Source organism: Macrobrachium rosenbergii, chromosome 34, assembly GCF_040412425.1.
Source record: "Macrobrachium rosenbergii isolate ZJJX-2024 chromosome 34, ASM4041242v1, whole genome shotgun sequence".
NCBI lineage: Eukaryota > Metazoa > Arthropoda > Malacostraca > Decapoda > Palaemonidae > Macrobrachium > Macrobrachium rosenbergii.
In genome coordinates, this window is record NC_089774.1 from 656,116 (window position 1) to 671,290 (window position 15,175).

Consider the following 15,175-nt stretch of genomic DNA (forward strand, 5'->3'; position numbering starts at 1 on the left):
AGGCCTGAAGAGGCAATTTCATGATGACTCATCAGAGTTTGTAACCTCTCCTTGATAGACCTACTTCTGAGGCTAACGGGAGGAATGTCTGACTCCTTTTACAACTCAGTTAAGTAACAGAAACAGTTGTGTACATATCATAAAAAGTAGCCCTGATCAACCATTAGTGGCTGTTTTTGACAGTTTCCCATCATTGTCTCCTTAACCTCTGAGTGTTTAAGGCCATCACCTAAGAGGTTTCAAATCGGGAGATTAGAAAATTCTTAGCACTACCTTTGAAGTCTCCCCTGCAGTGTCTTGCCCCTACAGCCATTTTTGCATGTAAGTTCCATATAGAATTTCTCAAACCACTCTCGAGTGCTGCTTCAGTAGCGATCTGGCTCACATTGTAAGTGGAAAATTACGCGTGTAACCATAACTGATGTTTTTATTTAATTAACTACCAAGTAATTACATAGCTATAGTTTCTAACTAGTTCGGCAGCTAAAATTTGAAAATTCACAGTAGCAATTCTTTTGTTTTGGTGTAGGTAGATAGTCCTGCCCACTTTTGGGAAAGAGAGGAACAACTCAGCAAAGCACTTTAATTTGTTTGTGCTGGCTGACAATGAGGTTGTTAGCTCCCGGCTAAATTTGGATTTCGTTACCGGTGTTGATCAAGATAATTTGGTAAAGTATATTTGCTTGGTAGCCTTTTGGCAATTATTTGTAGTTGGGGTTTTTTCTTAAGACCTTAGTTCTTTCAAGATTTGACAATTTTTTCTTTACTTTAACTTTTGGTTGCTGACGCAAGTATGTCTTCCACTCATTATTGCAACAAAGGCTGCAATACAAGGTTAACTTCAGTGAAATATGACTCATACCATTTGTGCTGATTGTAGAGGTCAAATTGGTTCTTTGACTTTAATGTGTGAGGAATGCAGCGATTGGAACCCTAAACAGTGGAAAACTTTAAGTTCTCATCTATCTAAGTTATAGAGGGCTAGGAAGAGAAAGACATCTCTTAGGAATGACAATAAGACCACAGTTAGCCAGGAATCTGATAAGTCTTTTGTTAATGTACCTGTTATTTCTGCTTCTGTATTACTCCCGAATCCCAGTTCTCCTGTTGTACCACACGATCCTTTACCCAGCTCCCACACTTCCGACCTCAATGCCATTGCCAATCTACAGTCAAGAGTTGACTGTAAGTTTGAGTTACTTGTGAATTCTATGGCCCAATTGGGGTCTTTGGTCCTTGCCCTAATGGATCAAGTTAATAAAGGTAGTGTTATCAGTGCAAGTGATGTGTTTCTGGAGGAGCTGGCTGCCCATCCCGCCGACTCTCCTAGACAGGGGTTCCTGGCACACTCCCCTGAACCTGGGAGAAGCCATACTGGAGGCCCAAGGGAGGTTGGTGGGGTCTGCTCACGGTAGTTGGCCCCTCAGTTGTTCATGTTGCAAAGTCCCAGGGCACAACAGACGGACATTGGAAAGGCGTCTTTTCAGGAGGTGCATCATCTTTCTTCGAGTTCGGAGACATCTATCCCTGATGTCAGGCGCCAGTGGTGTGAAAGTGATAAATGTAGGCCATTGAAAAGGCCAGCAATGGATGTATCCTGCACCCCTCAGGTGCCCAGCAAGAAGTCTTGCGCTGTGGTGCTCGAGGATCCTTCATGCAGCTTTTGGGACAGTCCCAAACATTTTTCTCCAGTTTGCTCAGATTCGAAATGACAAGTTTTGGTGCCTAAGCACTTGTTTTCAGCCCATAGACGCAACCGTTCAGTATCACCTGTGGTCTGAGCGCCCAACGTGTGGGTATCTTCGGAGCACCCAGTGACTACCCAGTGCCAGGTAGCTTCTGAGTGCCCATTGCGCCTATTCATTCAGAGATTTCTGAGCACCCGTTAGCACCCGAGAGTGCAGTTTTCTCCTCTAAGGGCTTGGCGCCAGCCCGTCTTGTCGGCGCCAAACCCTGGACTTCAGACTTTTTCTTGAGTTATGGACCCAGCTTTGGCTCCCATCAAGCAGAGATTAGATGATATTTTAGGTTTTTTGAAAAAGCCTCCTTCTGAGCCAAGCCAACTGTAGACGTATCTCTCTCTCCCGTGTTGTGTGACGAAGAGGAGTCAGATAAGGGTGTGGAAGAGGATTTGACTCCTTCTGCTTGTGCGGCGCTCCTTCGTTTTTTACCATGAAGTTTCCCTGCCTTTTTCTCACCAGCGGCCCATCTTCTCCGGCGTCCACCTTCTTGATGAGTAATCAACTTATTGAACACTCCAGGTTGCCCTAGATGGTGCTCTCTACTTCCGCTAGGAAAGCGCTCAGCAAAGTAGATGCTTGGCTCTTGGTCAAGAGAGAGCAAGGGAAGGCTTTTTTTTAGCTTTCCTCCTGCCCATCTTTTGCATAGAAGGTATTCTTATGCCACTGGAGAGGCTCCTTCCCTGGGAGCTGCTGCCTCCTCCCAGGGGGACTTCTCTGGCTTGATTGATTCTTCTAGGAGATCGGCTTTTTCATCAGCTAAAGTGATGTTTTCTTCAAGGTGCCCAAAGTAATTAGTTTCTTGGATTAGTCGATGAGCCCCTTGGCACGGAAAGTACAGGACTGTTCTTCTCTTCCTGAGGACTTCGTCTCGGACGCTCTGGGTGTTCTCTCTTGCACCGATAAAGGAGTTAGAGATACCTCTAGGGAACTGGCCTCTCTTTTTACATTGGGTGTTGTAGAAAAGAGAGATATGGTGTTCATATACCACTAAAGGAGTGACTACAGCACAGAAGTCTGCTCTCCTTTTTTCTCCCTTGGTGAAGGATTTTCTGTTCCCACAGTCAATGGTTAATGACATTGTGTCTCATATACTGTACACAAAAAATCAACCCAGGACCTTCTGTCTCAGTCAGCGAGATGTCCAAAGGACCTTCCTTCGTTTAGTGGGAAGTCGGCCTCTCCTCTACAGTCTCATCACTTTCGTGGCAGGAGAACAAGATCTTCCAGACCATGTTCCAATGCTTGCTTTTTGTTGTGAACAGTCAAGAAATCCGCATGGAGATCCTCATCAAGAAAATAAAGACCTAGTCCGCTGTGCTCCAGTGGGTGCCAAGCTCCAACTATTCTGGGAAAAATGGAGCGGAATGGGAGAGCTACACTATCCCGTTCAGGGAAAACCTCCTTTAGTCAAGAAGCCTATTGTCTTGACTGCCTACTTCTTAGGCTCAGAGTGGTTCCTCAGATGCATTTTCCAGGACCGAGTCTCCCAGTTTTGAGCCCTGTGTTTTGGGTTATCGACGGCCCCTCAGGTTTTTACTCTTGTTCTTGCTCCCCTGGAAGGATGGCTCCATCTCGGGCATCAACGTCGCTCTCTACCTAGACAATTGGCTCCTTCGCTCCCCAACGAAGGATCAATGCACGGAGGACCTTTGCAAGACTGCCTAGTCAACAATCTAGGTTTGCTTATCAACCATCAGAAATCCCAACTGGCTCCTTCTCAGGAGATAGTTAATTTGGGGATGATGCTGAACTCTAGCTTTTCTGGCTTTTCCATCCCCCAAGAGCAATTTGTATCCCTGGGAAGGCTGCACACGAGAGATTTTCAGTTTTTTCTTCGAGCCAGCTATGATAGGAAACGCCACCCAGACTCGTTCATGTTCCCTGTAACTCCCGAAATAAAGAAGCACCTGCTATGGTGGAAGTCAGAAGACAGATTTCTGGAAGGGAAGTCCCTTCTCATATAGAACCCAGACCTAAGCTTTTATGCAGACGCATCAGACTTGGGCTGCAGAGCTCTCCTAGGAGACAAGGAGGTCTCCGGGAGGTGGTCACCAGTTCAACAGAGGTTTCACATAAATGTGAAAGAGTTAAAGGGAATTCATCTGGGATTGCAAGCCTTTGCCTTGGAAGTTTCCAGGAAGACCGTAGCAGTCCATTCGGACAATACCACAGCGCTGTCTTACATAAGCAAGCAAGGGGAAATGCATTCCTTCTCCCATTGCGAGGCAGCAAGGGATCTTCTACTTTGGGCAAACCAGAATCGGACGAAATTAGTAACGAGATTCGCCCAGGGCAGACTGAATGTCCTGGCAGACCAGCAAAGCAGGCACAATCAAGGAATTCCCACGGAGTGGACTTTAGATCCACAGGTTTGCCTGGATCTTTGGAGACTGTGGGAAACTCAAAATAGATCCACAGGTTTGCCTGGATCTTTGGAGACTGTGGGGAACTCAAACTTTGGATCTCTTCACAACCTCCAAAATTCGTTGTCTACCTCTTTTTTTTTTTTTTTGCCAGTTCCAGACCCCTTGGCATGGGCGACAGATGCCATGTTACAGGACTGGTCAAACAAACATCTGTACTGTACTCCTTCCCACCGTCTGAGATGATACTAGAAGTCTGAACAAGTTCTGGTCACATCAAAATTATGTCGATGACATTAATAGCCCTATTCTGGCCTCTAAGGGAATGGTTTCCAGACCTTCTGGAAATGTTGGTAGACTTTCCAAGGCTTCTACCACAAAAACGCAATCTGCTCAGACAACCCCACTTCAGACGGTTCCATTTAGGATTGTCAAATCTAGCACTGACAGGTTACAGACTGTCAAGATATTACTCGGAGCTAAGGATTTTCAAAGGCAGTTGCTGACTCTATTGCGAGATGCAGACGCCAGTCATCTGCCAGCCTGTATCAGCATAAGTGGTCCATATTCCGCACTTGGTGCAGAACCAATGGCATCTCATCTACTAAGACGTCTTTAACGGTAATTGCTGATTTCCTGTTGTATCTGAGGACCTCCAGAGGTTTGTTTGTCTACAATTAAAGGTTACAGGTCCATGCTTAGCTCGGTGTTCCGGCATAGGACCTGGACCTTTCTGCCAACCAGGATGTTTCCAATCTTATTAGATAATTCGATACATGTGAGACAAGGGATTCTTAACCAGTATATTGGAACCTAGATGTAGTTCTAAACTGGTGCTCTAGCCATGCCTTTGAACCTCTTAATTCCACATCCCATAGGAATCTTATGAAGAAGACCCTCTTCCTGGTAGCTGTAGCCACTGCTAAGAGAGTGAGATACAGGCGATTGACAAAAGAGTCGAATTTGCTCAAGGAGGTGTGGTTTGCTGCTATATGCTGGGGTTTCTTGCAAAGAACTAGACTCCTTCTAAAACTTGGCCTTGCTCTTTTTGTATAAAGAGTTTAGTGGAAGTGCTTGGTTTGGAGGATGAAGAGAGAGTGCTTTGTCCAGTAAGGGCTTTGAAGTTTTACCTGCACAGGACTGAGAAAATAAGGGGGGTCCTGCCAGTGACCTATGGTGTTCGGTCGAAGACCCTTCATGGCCCCTTACGAAGAATGCCCTTTCTTTCTTTCTGAGGGACCTCACTCGTGAAGCACATTCACAGATTAAAGAATTTCTTCCTATTCTTAAAGTTGGAGCTCGTGATACTAGAGCCGTAGCTACGTTGTTAGCCTTTAAGCACAATCTCTCCCTCTTTTCCATTCTCCAAATGACTTATTGGAAATGCAAGTCAGTGTTTGCTTCCCATTGCTTAAAAGAATTGGAAACCATTTTTAATAATTGCAGAACCCTAGGTCCGTTATCGGTGGCTGGCATGGTATTGAGGGAGGAAGGTTAGGAAGTGTCCCTTCCAGCCTAATTCTCTTAGTTTTGACGTAGGTCGTTGAGTTTTTTTGGGGAGTCTGGGGGTACTGTGTGCTTGGATACCCACCAGTGTTATGTTTTTTAACGGAGGGGTGATGGTGTTTTAATCTTTGGTGTAGGTAATAAGTTTGCTTAATCTGGTTGTCTTTTTGATGGTACTGCTAGGGCAGGGGCAAATTTTGTATGCTTTACTAGCGATCGGAATGATCCTTCGCTTAAAGCTCCCATTTATGTAGCAGGCGACTATTGGCTTTACTGCTGCGCTGCTGTGGTTAAGATGAGCACCAACCACAGGCAATACCTTCTTGCAGTAGCTCCCTTTACAGGTAAGGATACAACAAGTATTGTCTCAATACTAGCAAATTTTTCTGTTCTCAGATTCATTACATTTACTAATATTTTGGGGTAGAAGATGTCCCTGCATCCCACCTCCTGTCAATGTGGGAATCAGCTATGTAATTACTTGGTAAGTTACTTATACAAAAATGATTTTTTATAATAAAATGAAGTTTTATATATACTTAACAAGTAATTACAAAATGGGAGCCCACCCTCCTCCCCTTGCATGGTCATTTAGGTACAAACAAATTGAAGTGCTTTGCTGAGTTTTTCCTCTCTTTCCCAAAAGTGGGCGGGACTATCTACCTACACCAAAACAAAAGAATCACTACTGCGAATTTTGAAATTTTAGCTGCCGAACTAGTTAGAAACTATTGCTATGTAATTACTTGGTAAGTATATAGAAAACTATTTTATTATAAAAATGTCACCTTGAACTCCAAGTTCAAGTAGGCTGTGTGGTTCCTCAGAAGGCTGTGTACAGAGTTTCAGAAGTGTCTGGCAAAGCGTCAGGAAGAACCTTTGGTAGTGATGGTTCTCAGGAAAGGATACTTTTTACCTTTTTACTTCTACCAACTTCTGATATCCTTCTCCCCACACTCTTTAACACAGGGAAGTTCAGAGTTGGGAGGGGTAAGTTGGACAGTTGTTATGCAGCGAGGCCATGGAGCTATGGCCATTTCCAACCTCAACCAGATTGCTTGGCTGAACAGTGTTTCTCTGGCCACACTAACCCACCTTCCTCATTGAGCGTGGTAGTCAGCTAACTTTAACAGTAGGCAAGATTCATTTTGAATAATAATTTTCATGATAAAATTGATTATTTGGATACTTACTTACTTACTGTCAAAGTGGAAACTCACCCGGCCTCCCCACATCATGAAGAATTCTGACAAGAATGTAGGCTGTAAACATTCCAATGCCACCTGGTGGGAAACAGGTGTTTGCAGAGACAGTCCTAGCAGGCTAGTCAAGCGTTATTTGTTTATTTTGTATGCTGATTGCACCTAATGATGCAAAGATATGAGCTAACTTTAAGAGTAGGTAAGTATCCAAATAATTGATTATATCACAAAAATTATCACTGTGTACCCTGTTTTTTTTTTTACTTCTGTTTTGTGACTACGTTACTGTATAGTATATACTTATAAACAATACAGGATACACTACAATACTGTACACATAATGAAAACCAAACTACAATACTGTTTACTGAATAAATGTATAAGAAAATTAACATTGAAATTCTCTCTCTCTCCTACCTGTTTGCATTGCTGGAACTGTTTCCATGGACCAAACTTGAAAAATTTCTTTTTTATTAAGAATAACTCTGGGGGGGAAAAAGAGAAATGTGCATACATGTACTGTATATATATGCACATGTATACACATACATGTATATATATATGCACATGTATAAACATACATGTATGTCAACACATGCTTATTTGATATTGAAAGTAGCTACTATTTTGTACTACATTTTGTGGCCTCCACATTAAAAATCTAATAAACATTTCATTCAAATCTTATTAAAGATGTATTACAGCATTACTGTTATTTATTTGGTTTGGCATAAAAAATTTACTCCCAAAACTATCTTAAGCTACTAGAGCTTAGGCTGTCATATATTATTGGTTGAAATGACTTATTTTAAATATGTATTGCACCATATTTACTGAAAGTACTGATTGATGCAATTATATTACATTCCATTAAAGGTTATTGACTTTATCACATGGTGTATATTGAGTTCTTGCTCTGAATGTGAGCAATTTATAGAAACAAGGTGACACATGCTGAGTTCTCTAAGGTATGGAAATCAATCCTTGAGTGCTGGCAAAAGTGAGAGAGAGATTTAAAACTGCAGTTGGCATCACCTTTGAAGGCTAAAAAAAGGATTACACTTCACATTTGCCTAAATTGATAACAAGAGCTTTTAAACCTGCAACGTGAAGAGAGAGAGACTTACAGATATCATGCGCAGTAGTTTTTATACAGCTACAACTGAATGAGCAGCAGACAAGGTCTAAATGCAGTACCTAATTTTGTTGTCTGTTGGACTTATATGGGTATGAAATAACTGTTGCCCCCAACGCATTCTAATTTACTTCCATTCTGCAGTTGACCTACTGGAAGTGTAAAATGATCTTTGTGTCTCACTAATTAAAAAAAATAAATGTAATTGCAATACTTGGCACGGTGTTGGGGTGAGGAAGCATAGGAATTTCTCCTACTTCTGTTCGCCTTGAAGTGAGGTGTTGAGATTTGGGGAGCCTGGGGGTAGCTTGTATCTGGAGTACCCACCATTCTTAATGGATTGGTAGTGGTTTTTTATCAGTGTAGGTGACAGCATTGTCTGGTTATTTCTTATGTTGGTACTGCGCCCAGGGCAAGGGCACTTATGTATTTCTTGTGAACTATCAGGCCTGTCCTCCACTGCAAGACTCCCATTTATGTACAGGCGACCCACGGCTCAACTGCCACGCCACTACAGGTTAAGATGAGCACCAACCAGAAGCAGTTTTCTCCTGCAGTAGTTCCCTTACCACGTAAGGAAACAACAAGCATTGTTTCAGTGCTAGCCATCCTTTCTATTTCAGTCATTGTCACACCTTAATGTTTTGGAGTAGAATATGCCCATTCATCCCACTCCCCATCAATGTGGGAATCACCTATGTAATTACCTGATAAGTTACATATAAGAAAATTATATTTTTATGATGGAATTAAGTTTCATATACTGTATGCTTACCAGGTAATTACAGAATCAGAGCTTTTGCTCCTCCCCTCTAATGGACATAAGGGCACAAACAGAATGACGCTACCGGCTAAGTCATTCCCAGTATACTCCTGTAGTGGGCGGGGCTTATCACCGATGCTAATCTGTCGAAGTGCCAGAGCGATTTTTAAATTAAAGGCTGCCGCGCGAGTTAGAAATTAGAGTTGTCATATATGAAACTTAATTTTATTATAAAATGTCATTTTAACATTAAACATATTGCATTAAATGTTTACCTAAGGTTTCAACTGATGACATATGATTGCCTAAGTGGAAGGTGATTATAAGGGGTTTTGATCAGGGAAGGATTCCTAAAGTTTTCTATGCCATACCATATAAAAAACAATAAAGAATAACCCAGAGAGAGAAAGAGAAAGACAGGCAAACACAACAAGTGTGTATTGTAGTTGACTTCAAACACACACACATGGTATACCTGTATATATGCACATGCAAAGTCAGACACAGATAAGTAAGAAAAGTTTTGATGCAACATGACAGGGCAGTTTATACTGATATGTTATTTTGTAATGTGTTCAAGTTTTTCAGTTCACTGGTATTGGAACTTCAGAAAGCCCTTACTTAATATAAAATAATTTTATTCATAAATTTAACAGTCGTAAATTCATAGTAACTTTTGGAGTTATCCATCGGGGGGGGGAAATGGAAACACAAGCAGCCAACAAGAGATCGAAACTTCTGTGACATAGTCATGACACTCAGCCACTCAAAAGTAATAACAGAAATGACGTGTAATGACATTTTTGCTTTTTAGCCAATAACAGTTGTGAAAGCTCCCATGCAGATGAAGGTCCTCCCCACTAAGCAACCCACCCCCAGTGCTTACCCCCCCTACCACCCTTACAATACCCTTCCTCAATGTGCTATATGGCTGTTAACAGCATTAATGTTGCATTTTTCTGCCCACGCAGTATTGTCAACTATACAGGCGGCCTTCTGTTCATGTTTATTTATTGTAGATATATTTTATATATATATTTGGGTGCTCCAGTCCTTGCAAATGTGGATTAATGTGAGAAAGCATTTACTGTACCTATGAAAATAATCTGGGGGCACATCCACCCTAAACTTATCTAATACATATCAAAAACTGGCTGAAAACAAGTTAACAACACTAAGTAAAGAATGAATCTCTGGTAAATGCCAAACAATACACTATACAGAAATTAAAAATCTATATGATTTCTAGTAGCTATGAGTCTTGCAGGAGAGTTCATCATAGGAAGTCTCTCTTAACAAAAAAAAAGAAAAAGGATTAAAATCCAGCCCTCACAAAATACAGGTAAAGTGTAAACTGCCATAAAAATGACCATACACCATTACAACAACATGAGGTCCTTTCTTGGACATTCATTTCATAAGTCCTCACTTAGTCCATTAACTAAAGAAACCAGTGACTGTTATGCATGTCTTGTATGTAACCCCCTAGTGATGGTGTATATCTTATGTACAGTACCTGATTAGTGCAGAAAGTAAGGATGTGTGTCTGGTATGTAAGCACTAGAGACCTTATTTAACTCCTCAGCCAGGGAAGTCTTGTCCTGTATTGTCAACTTGATCAGTTTTCAGTGTTACCATGTACAGTACAGTACAGGGAGTCCTCGGGTTACGATGGTCTCAACATAAGCTGACCTGATCTTACAACACTAAGAACTCTTCACTTTTTTCGTTTGATAATTTTTTAAATGTTAAGTACTGTATTTATTGCCAGTTATCATTTTTATCATTTTATCTTGTAACTCTAGATTGTATGTATTTCATTTTTATAATTTCATCTCATGTATCTAGATTGTGTGAGTTGAAATAAAGAATACAGTATTATTATTACTATTATTATTTTTAAGATCTGACTTAAGTCGGATTCAACTCAGGAATGGATCTCCACCATAACTCAGGGACTGCTTGTATTGTTTGTTTCTCACGTGTAGTATCAAATACTATTTGAATTACCTCGTAGCATGTGATAAGCTAACATGCTCCTATGTTTTGTATCAAACCAGCTGTATTTTCGTACACTCACTACAGTGTTGTCCTATCAATAAACCCTACCCTTGACATTTTTGCAACTATTTTTTACCATTTCAAGTAAATATTGAAGTAGTAGTATCAGTATATGGTGTACTGCTATTTACTTATAACTACCATTAAAGTGACCTTGCACTGAATAAAAACAAGCAGATTTTCCCATAACCTGAGAAATAATCGTCTTCGTCAAGAGTTTTTGCAGAAAAGAATAAAACTACATTTTTAAAAACACAGGAATACTATTGTCATCTAAAGAATGGACTCAAAATAGCAAATTGTTCCTACTCGAATACAAACCCACTGGCCTTTCAATCCTTAACAAGGTTGTTAGGCAGTAAAGTATTGGCAATAGGGTGGGTAGTCCCACCACTCTGCCCGGCAACTCATCACTTACCTTCTGGCCATCGGTCAAGATGCACGCATCTTGCTCGCCTCTGCCCAACAAACAGGTTTTCCTCAATATGCCTCACTGATCCTGGTTTTTTCTGTGTGATGGTTTTGTGATATTTTCTTTGACATATTGTGTGATTTGTGATTGCAGTTATGCAAACCCATGACTCACAGCCTAAGGAGGGGAAGTCTAATGCCATGCGGCATTGCCCTGGCACAGGGAATGTTCCTTGCCATCGCTTTCTCTCCTCTTATGAAGTTGATCCTCACACCTTATGCACTCATTGCTTCCAGCATGAGTGCAGCCAGGCTACCCCTTGTCCTGAGTGTCGTGATTGGGCTTCAGAGCAATGGGTGAAGTTTGCACGGAAAAGGGAATACAAGAGGAAGGCTTCCCACACATTGTTGGAGGGTTGCAAATCCTTCTATTTCCTTCCTTCCCCCCTGTGAAACTGCCTGTTGTTGCTACTTTTTAGGGAGAAGTCACTCCTTCGTGATCTCCTATTGCTCCATGAATGGAGAGTCTGGGGCGGGTGACAATGGACCATGATGACACCTCGCAGGTGGTCTCCGTTTGTGTGGGGGGAAGGAATCCCCCCCCCCAGAACGAAGGGAGAGAGCCTCATCTAACCCAACTTTTTCAGGTTTATGGGAGATACAACTTTCGTTCAGGGAAACTTAGGGAGCTCTGGCCCTCCCTAGGGATCTCTGGGGAGCCTTCACTATGGGGGTTGATCTCTCACCTTAGTGCCTCCGTGATTGCTCCTACGACTGCTGCCTCTGTAACCATGACCACAATCATGGCAGTGGCCTCCATGGTCATGCATTCAGACTTGATCCCATTGACCTCTTGCTCCCTCCAACATCCTCCTCTGCTGGGCATGTCTTCATCCAAGCCTTGGTGAAGTTCCAGTGAGACACTAAGAGGTTGAGGAAGAGACATCGCCATTCGCTGTCATCGTCGTCATCTTCGTCATGTTCTAGCGCCTCCTCCCCTTCTTCCAAAGGTCCCGTTACACTGACAGACCAGAGGAAGAAGGTCGCATCTCCCTACCGTAAGAAGGCCCATGGGCCTTCGTATGTGCAGCATTCTTCCACGAAAGAGGCACAGAGATCTCTCGCCTACTTGCCTATGTCAATGGACACATAAACCATGCCACGGGGTTCTCTGGAGCCCCATGATGCAAGAGCAACAGGTGCACGGTCCTCCACCGATACCCCTGTCACCAAGACTGGTCCCCAGAAGTCACCTTCTAGGGTTGGTAAAGAACCTTCCTCCTCTGCAACTGTTGCACGGGACTCCATGGACCCCAGTGCCATGGACACTGTGAGTATGCTGGTCTCCATGGATACCTGTGTCACCAAAGGTATATGGGTTTCTACGAAACCCCGTGTCACCAATACCAGTTCGGGAACATCCTCTTTATGGACTGGTAAAGGTCCTACCGTTGCACAGGGTCTCATGAACTCTTGTGACATCGGTAAATGATCACAGTGGCACATTCCAGCGAGAGAGAGCCAGCCAACTGCGTGCATGCACTGCCTTACCCCGTGCACACTCCTACAAGGAGACAGTGCCAAGGTCCTGAAAAGGTGAAGCCGGTCCACAGGTAAGCTCACCTGGGAAAGTGATGAGGAGGTCCCCTGTCTAGTCTTCTTTGCTTGTAGAGGCCATGGCCTTGAAGAACACTGTATCATGTCTTTGGGATAGCCCACGTTCATACCCATGTGTGCACGATTGCTCTTCCCAAGACAACCCTTGCGCACGTTCGCGTGAACGGGTCCGCTCTCCCAGACCTGTGCAGACGTTGTCACCGCAGGTTGACAACCGCTCATGGCCTTCCTTTCCTTTGAGGGCTTTGGCCTGTGGCAGGTCTGGGAAGAGTGTTAGACCCCTCTCACCTGTCCCCTCAACCTCCTGGGGTTATACCAGGAGGCGTGAGTCGGACAGGCCTAGGGCTCGAGATTGGGATTGTTCGCCCTCCCATCTCAGCCTGCCCACAAGAGCTTACGTCCCCGGTTCGGTCCTAGGATCGGTCATATGCTCGAGTGGTGGAGAGGGGATCGGGTTTCTGATGAGGGTCTCTCTCCTGCTGAGAAAGTAGTCCAGTAGGATTGTGACCTGGAAGGGCTTGAGGGGTCCTTTTCCACAGGACATGGACACCCAAGAACTAAAGAGGACCTCTGTTGGGATAGTGAAACTGATTCGTCAGTATAACAGTCTTGGGGAAGAGACCATGGCCACTCCTGTGGATCATCCTTCTGCCCTTGAAGCTTTCTGGGACTGCACCAGGAACCCAAAGCTTCATCGGGCCTGCACTGGTCTGGTCTTGCCGAAGGGGTTCTAAACCAAGTAAGTTTTCTGGTATATGGGCAGGAGAACCTTACTTTATTCTAGCCGCTCACACAAGATACTTCCCCCTCCTCTCCCTCATCAGAAGCATCTCTACTTGCCCTCAGAGAGGTCACTGCTAACCAAACAGGTTAACCTGGACCTGGTTCATCTAGGCCCGGGTCTGTTGCTGAACCAGCTCCGTGCGAGGGAGTCCCCCTCTTGTAGCAGGAGTCAGCAGCTCTGGAATTGACCGCTTTATTAAATTAATTTTGTATTTTTCTTAACATACAAACCTGAAGTTCTGTACTTTGGGATCTAGCCTGCAGACGCAAGCTGGAACAGCTCATAAACTTTCAGACAGTCATTAACTTCCGATGATAGGGGGGAAGCCCTGCCCACTCATCGGTCTGTACTCCACTTTGCCTTTTGGCCTAGGTACCAGAATGAGGGATGGCTGAGGTAGGCCATAAATGTAAAGACCTTCAGGTTTGTATGTGCGGAAAAATACAGATTTCTTAAAAATTTGCTTTTTGTTCCTACATGAATACAAACCTTCATTCTTTACTTAGGAGACTTACCTATTGGTGAGGGGAGTCTGGGGAATTCTCTGAACCAACTGGTTGGTTCTACCCACCTGGGAATGCCTTCCTGCTCTGGAAGAGCTGAGGAAGGAATCCCACACCTTTAGCTTGTTGGACATGTGGGATGTTGCAGCTGCTAGACCTCTGGGCTTAATGTAATGAGTTTACTTGATTACCGTGAAGAAGGCTTGGATGAAACCAATAGTGTGGGAGACAATAAAACTTGCTAGTAAAAATTGACGGGTTGTTGTCACTGTCAATCCCTCTCGCCTTGTCAAGAGAGAGAGAGAGTGGGGCCGCCATGCATCTGATCATTCTACTAAAAGATGAAAGATAGGGTGCCCCTGTTGTGCACTCACCTGCATAACTCATCTGTCCAGCAAGGGACGACTCACCACCTGCCTCTCTGCCCTACAAGAGAGAAAGGTAAGAGAGAAAAGGGAGGAAACCAGTCACTCGCCCATATTCCCTCTCGCTTTTAGTGCAGGCTCTGTCTCTGTTTCTGCCGCAGAGCTCCATCAAGACCAACAGCTCCAATAACAAGAGGAAGAGGCACCTCTGGTTGGTGGTTGCCAGGGAGCCAGATCAGTAGCGATGAGACTGAGAGGCCGGAGAAGTGTTTGCATGTGGAACTGAGCAACAGCGAGAGTGAGTTGGAGAATGGGACTTCTCCTTGTCCCACGAGGATGCCAGGAGGAGGAACAGCCACGTCGTGATCACGTCCAAGATAGTGGACTCCAATGCCAGAGTCGGAAGTGGAGTTATTGAGGTGGAATGGGGCCACTCAACTGAGGTTATCGAACTGGTCTAGGGAGGGAAGTAACGGGACTGTAGATCAGTCTAGTGTTATTCCAGATGTACCTAGTGTTGATGGGGTTGTTTCAGACTTGAACTTGGGGTTAGTTCGAATGAGGAGAGGATCATTCAGAATGGGGGTGAATCAGGAGAATGGAGAGAAGAGGAAGTTAAGTGCCAAAGTGGAAACTATTGGTGTGGAGACGTTAAATGCCAGTACTGTAGTGTTCACCGGATGGACAGTTCTAACAATGCCAATTCTAGTAAGAAAGTTCCTT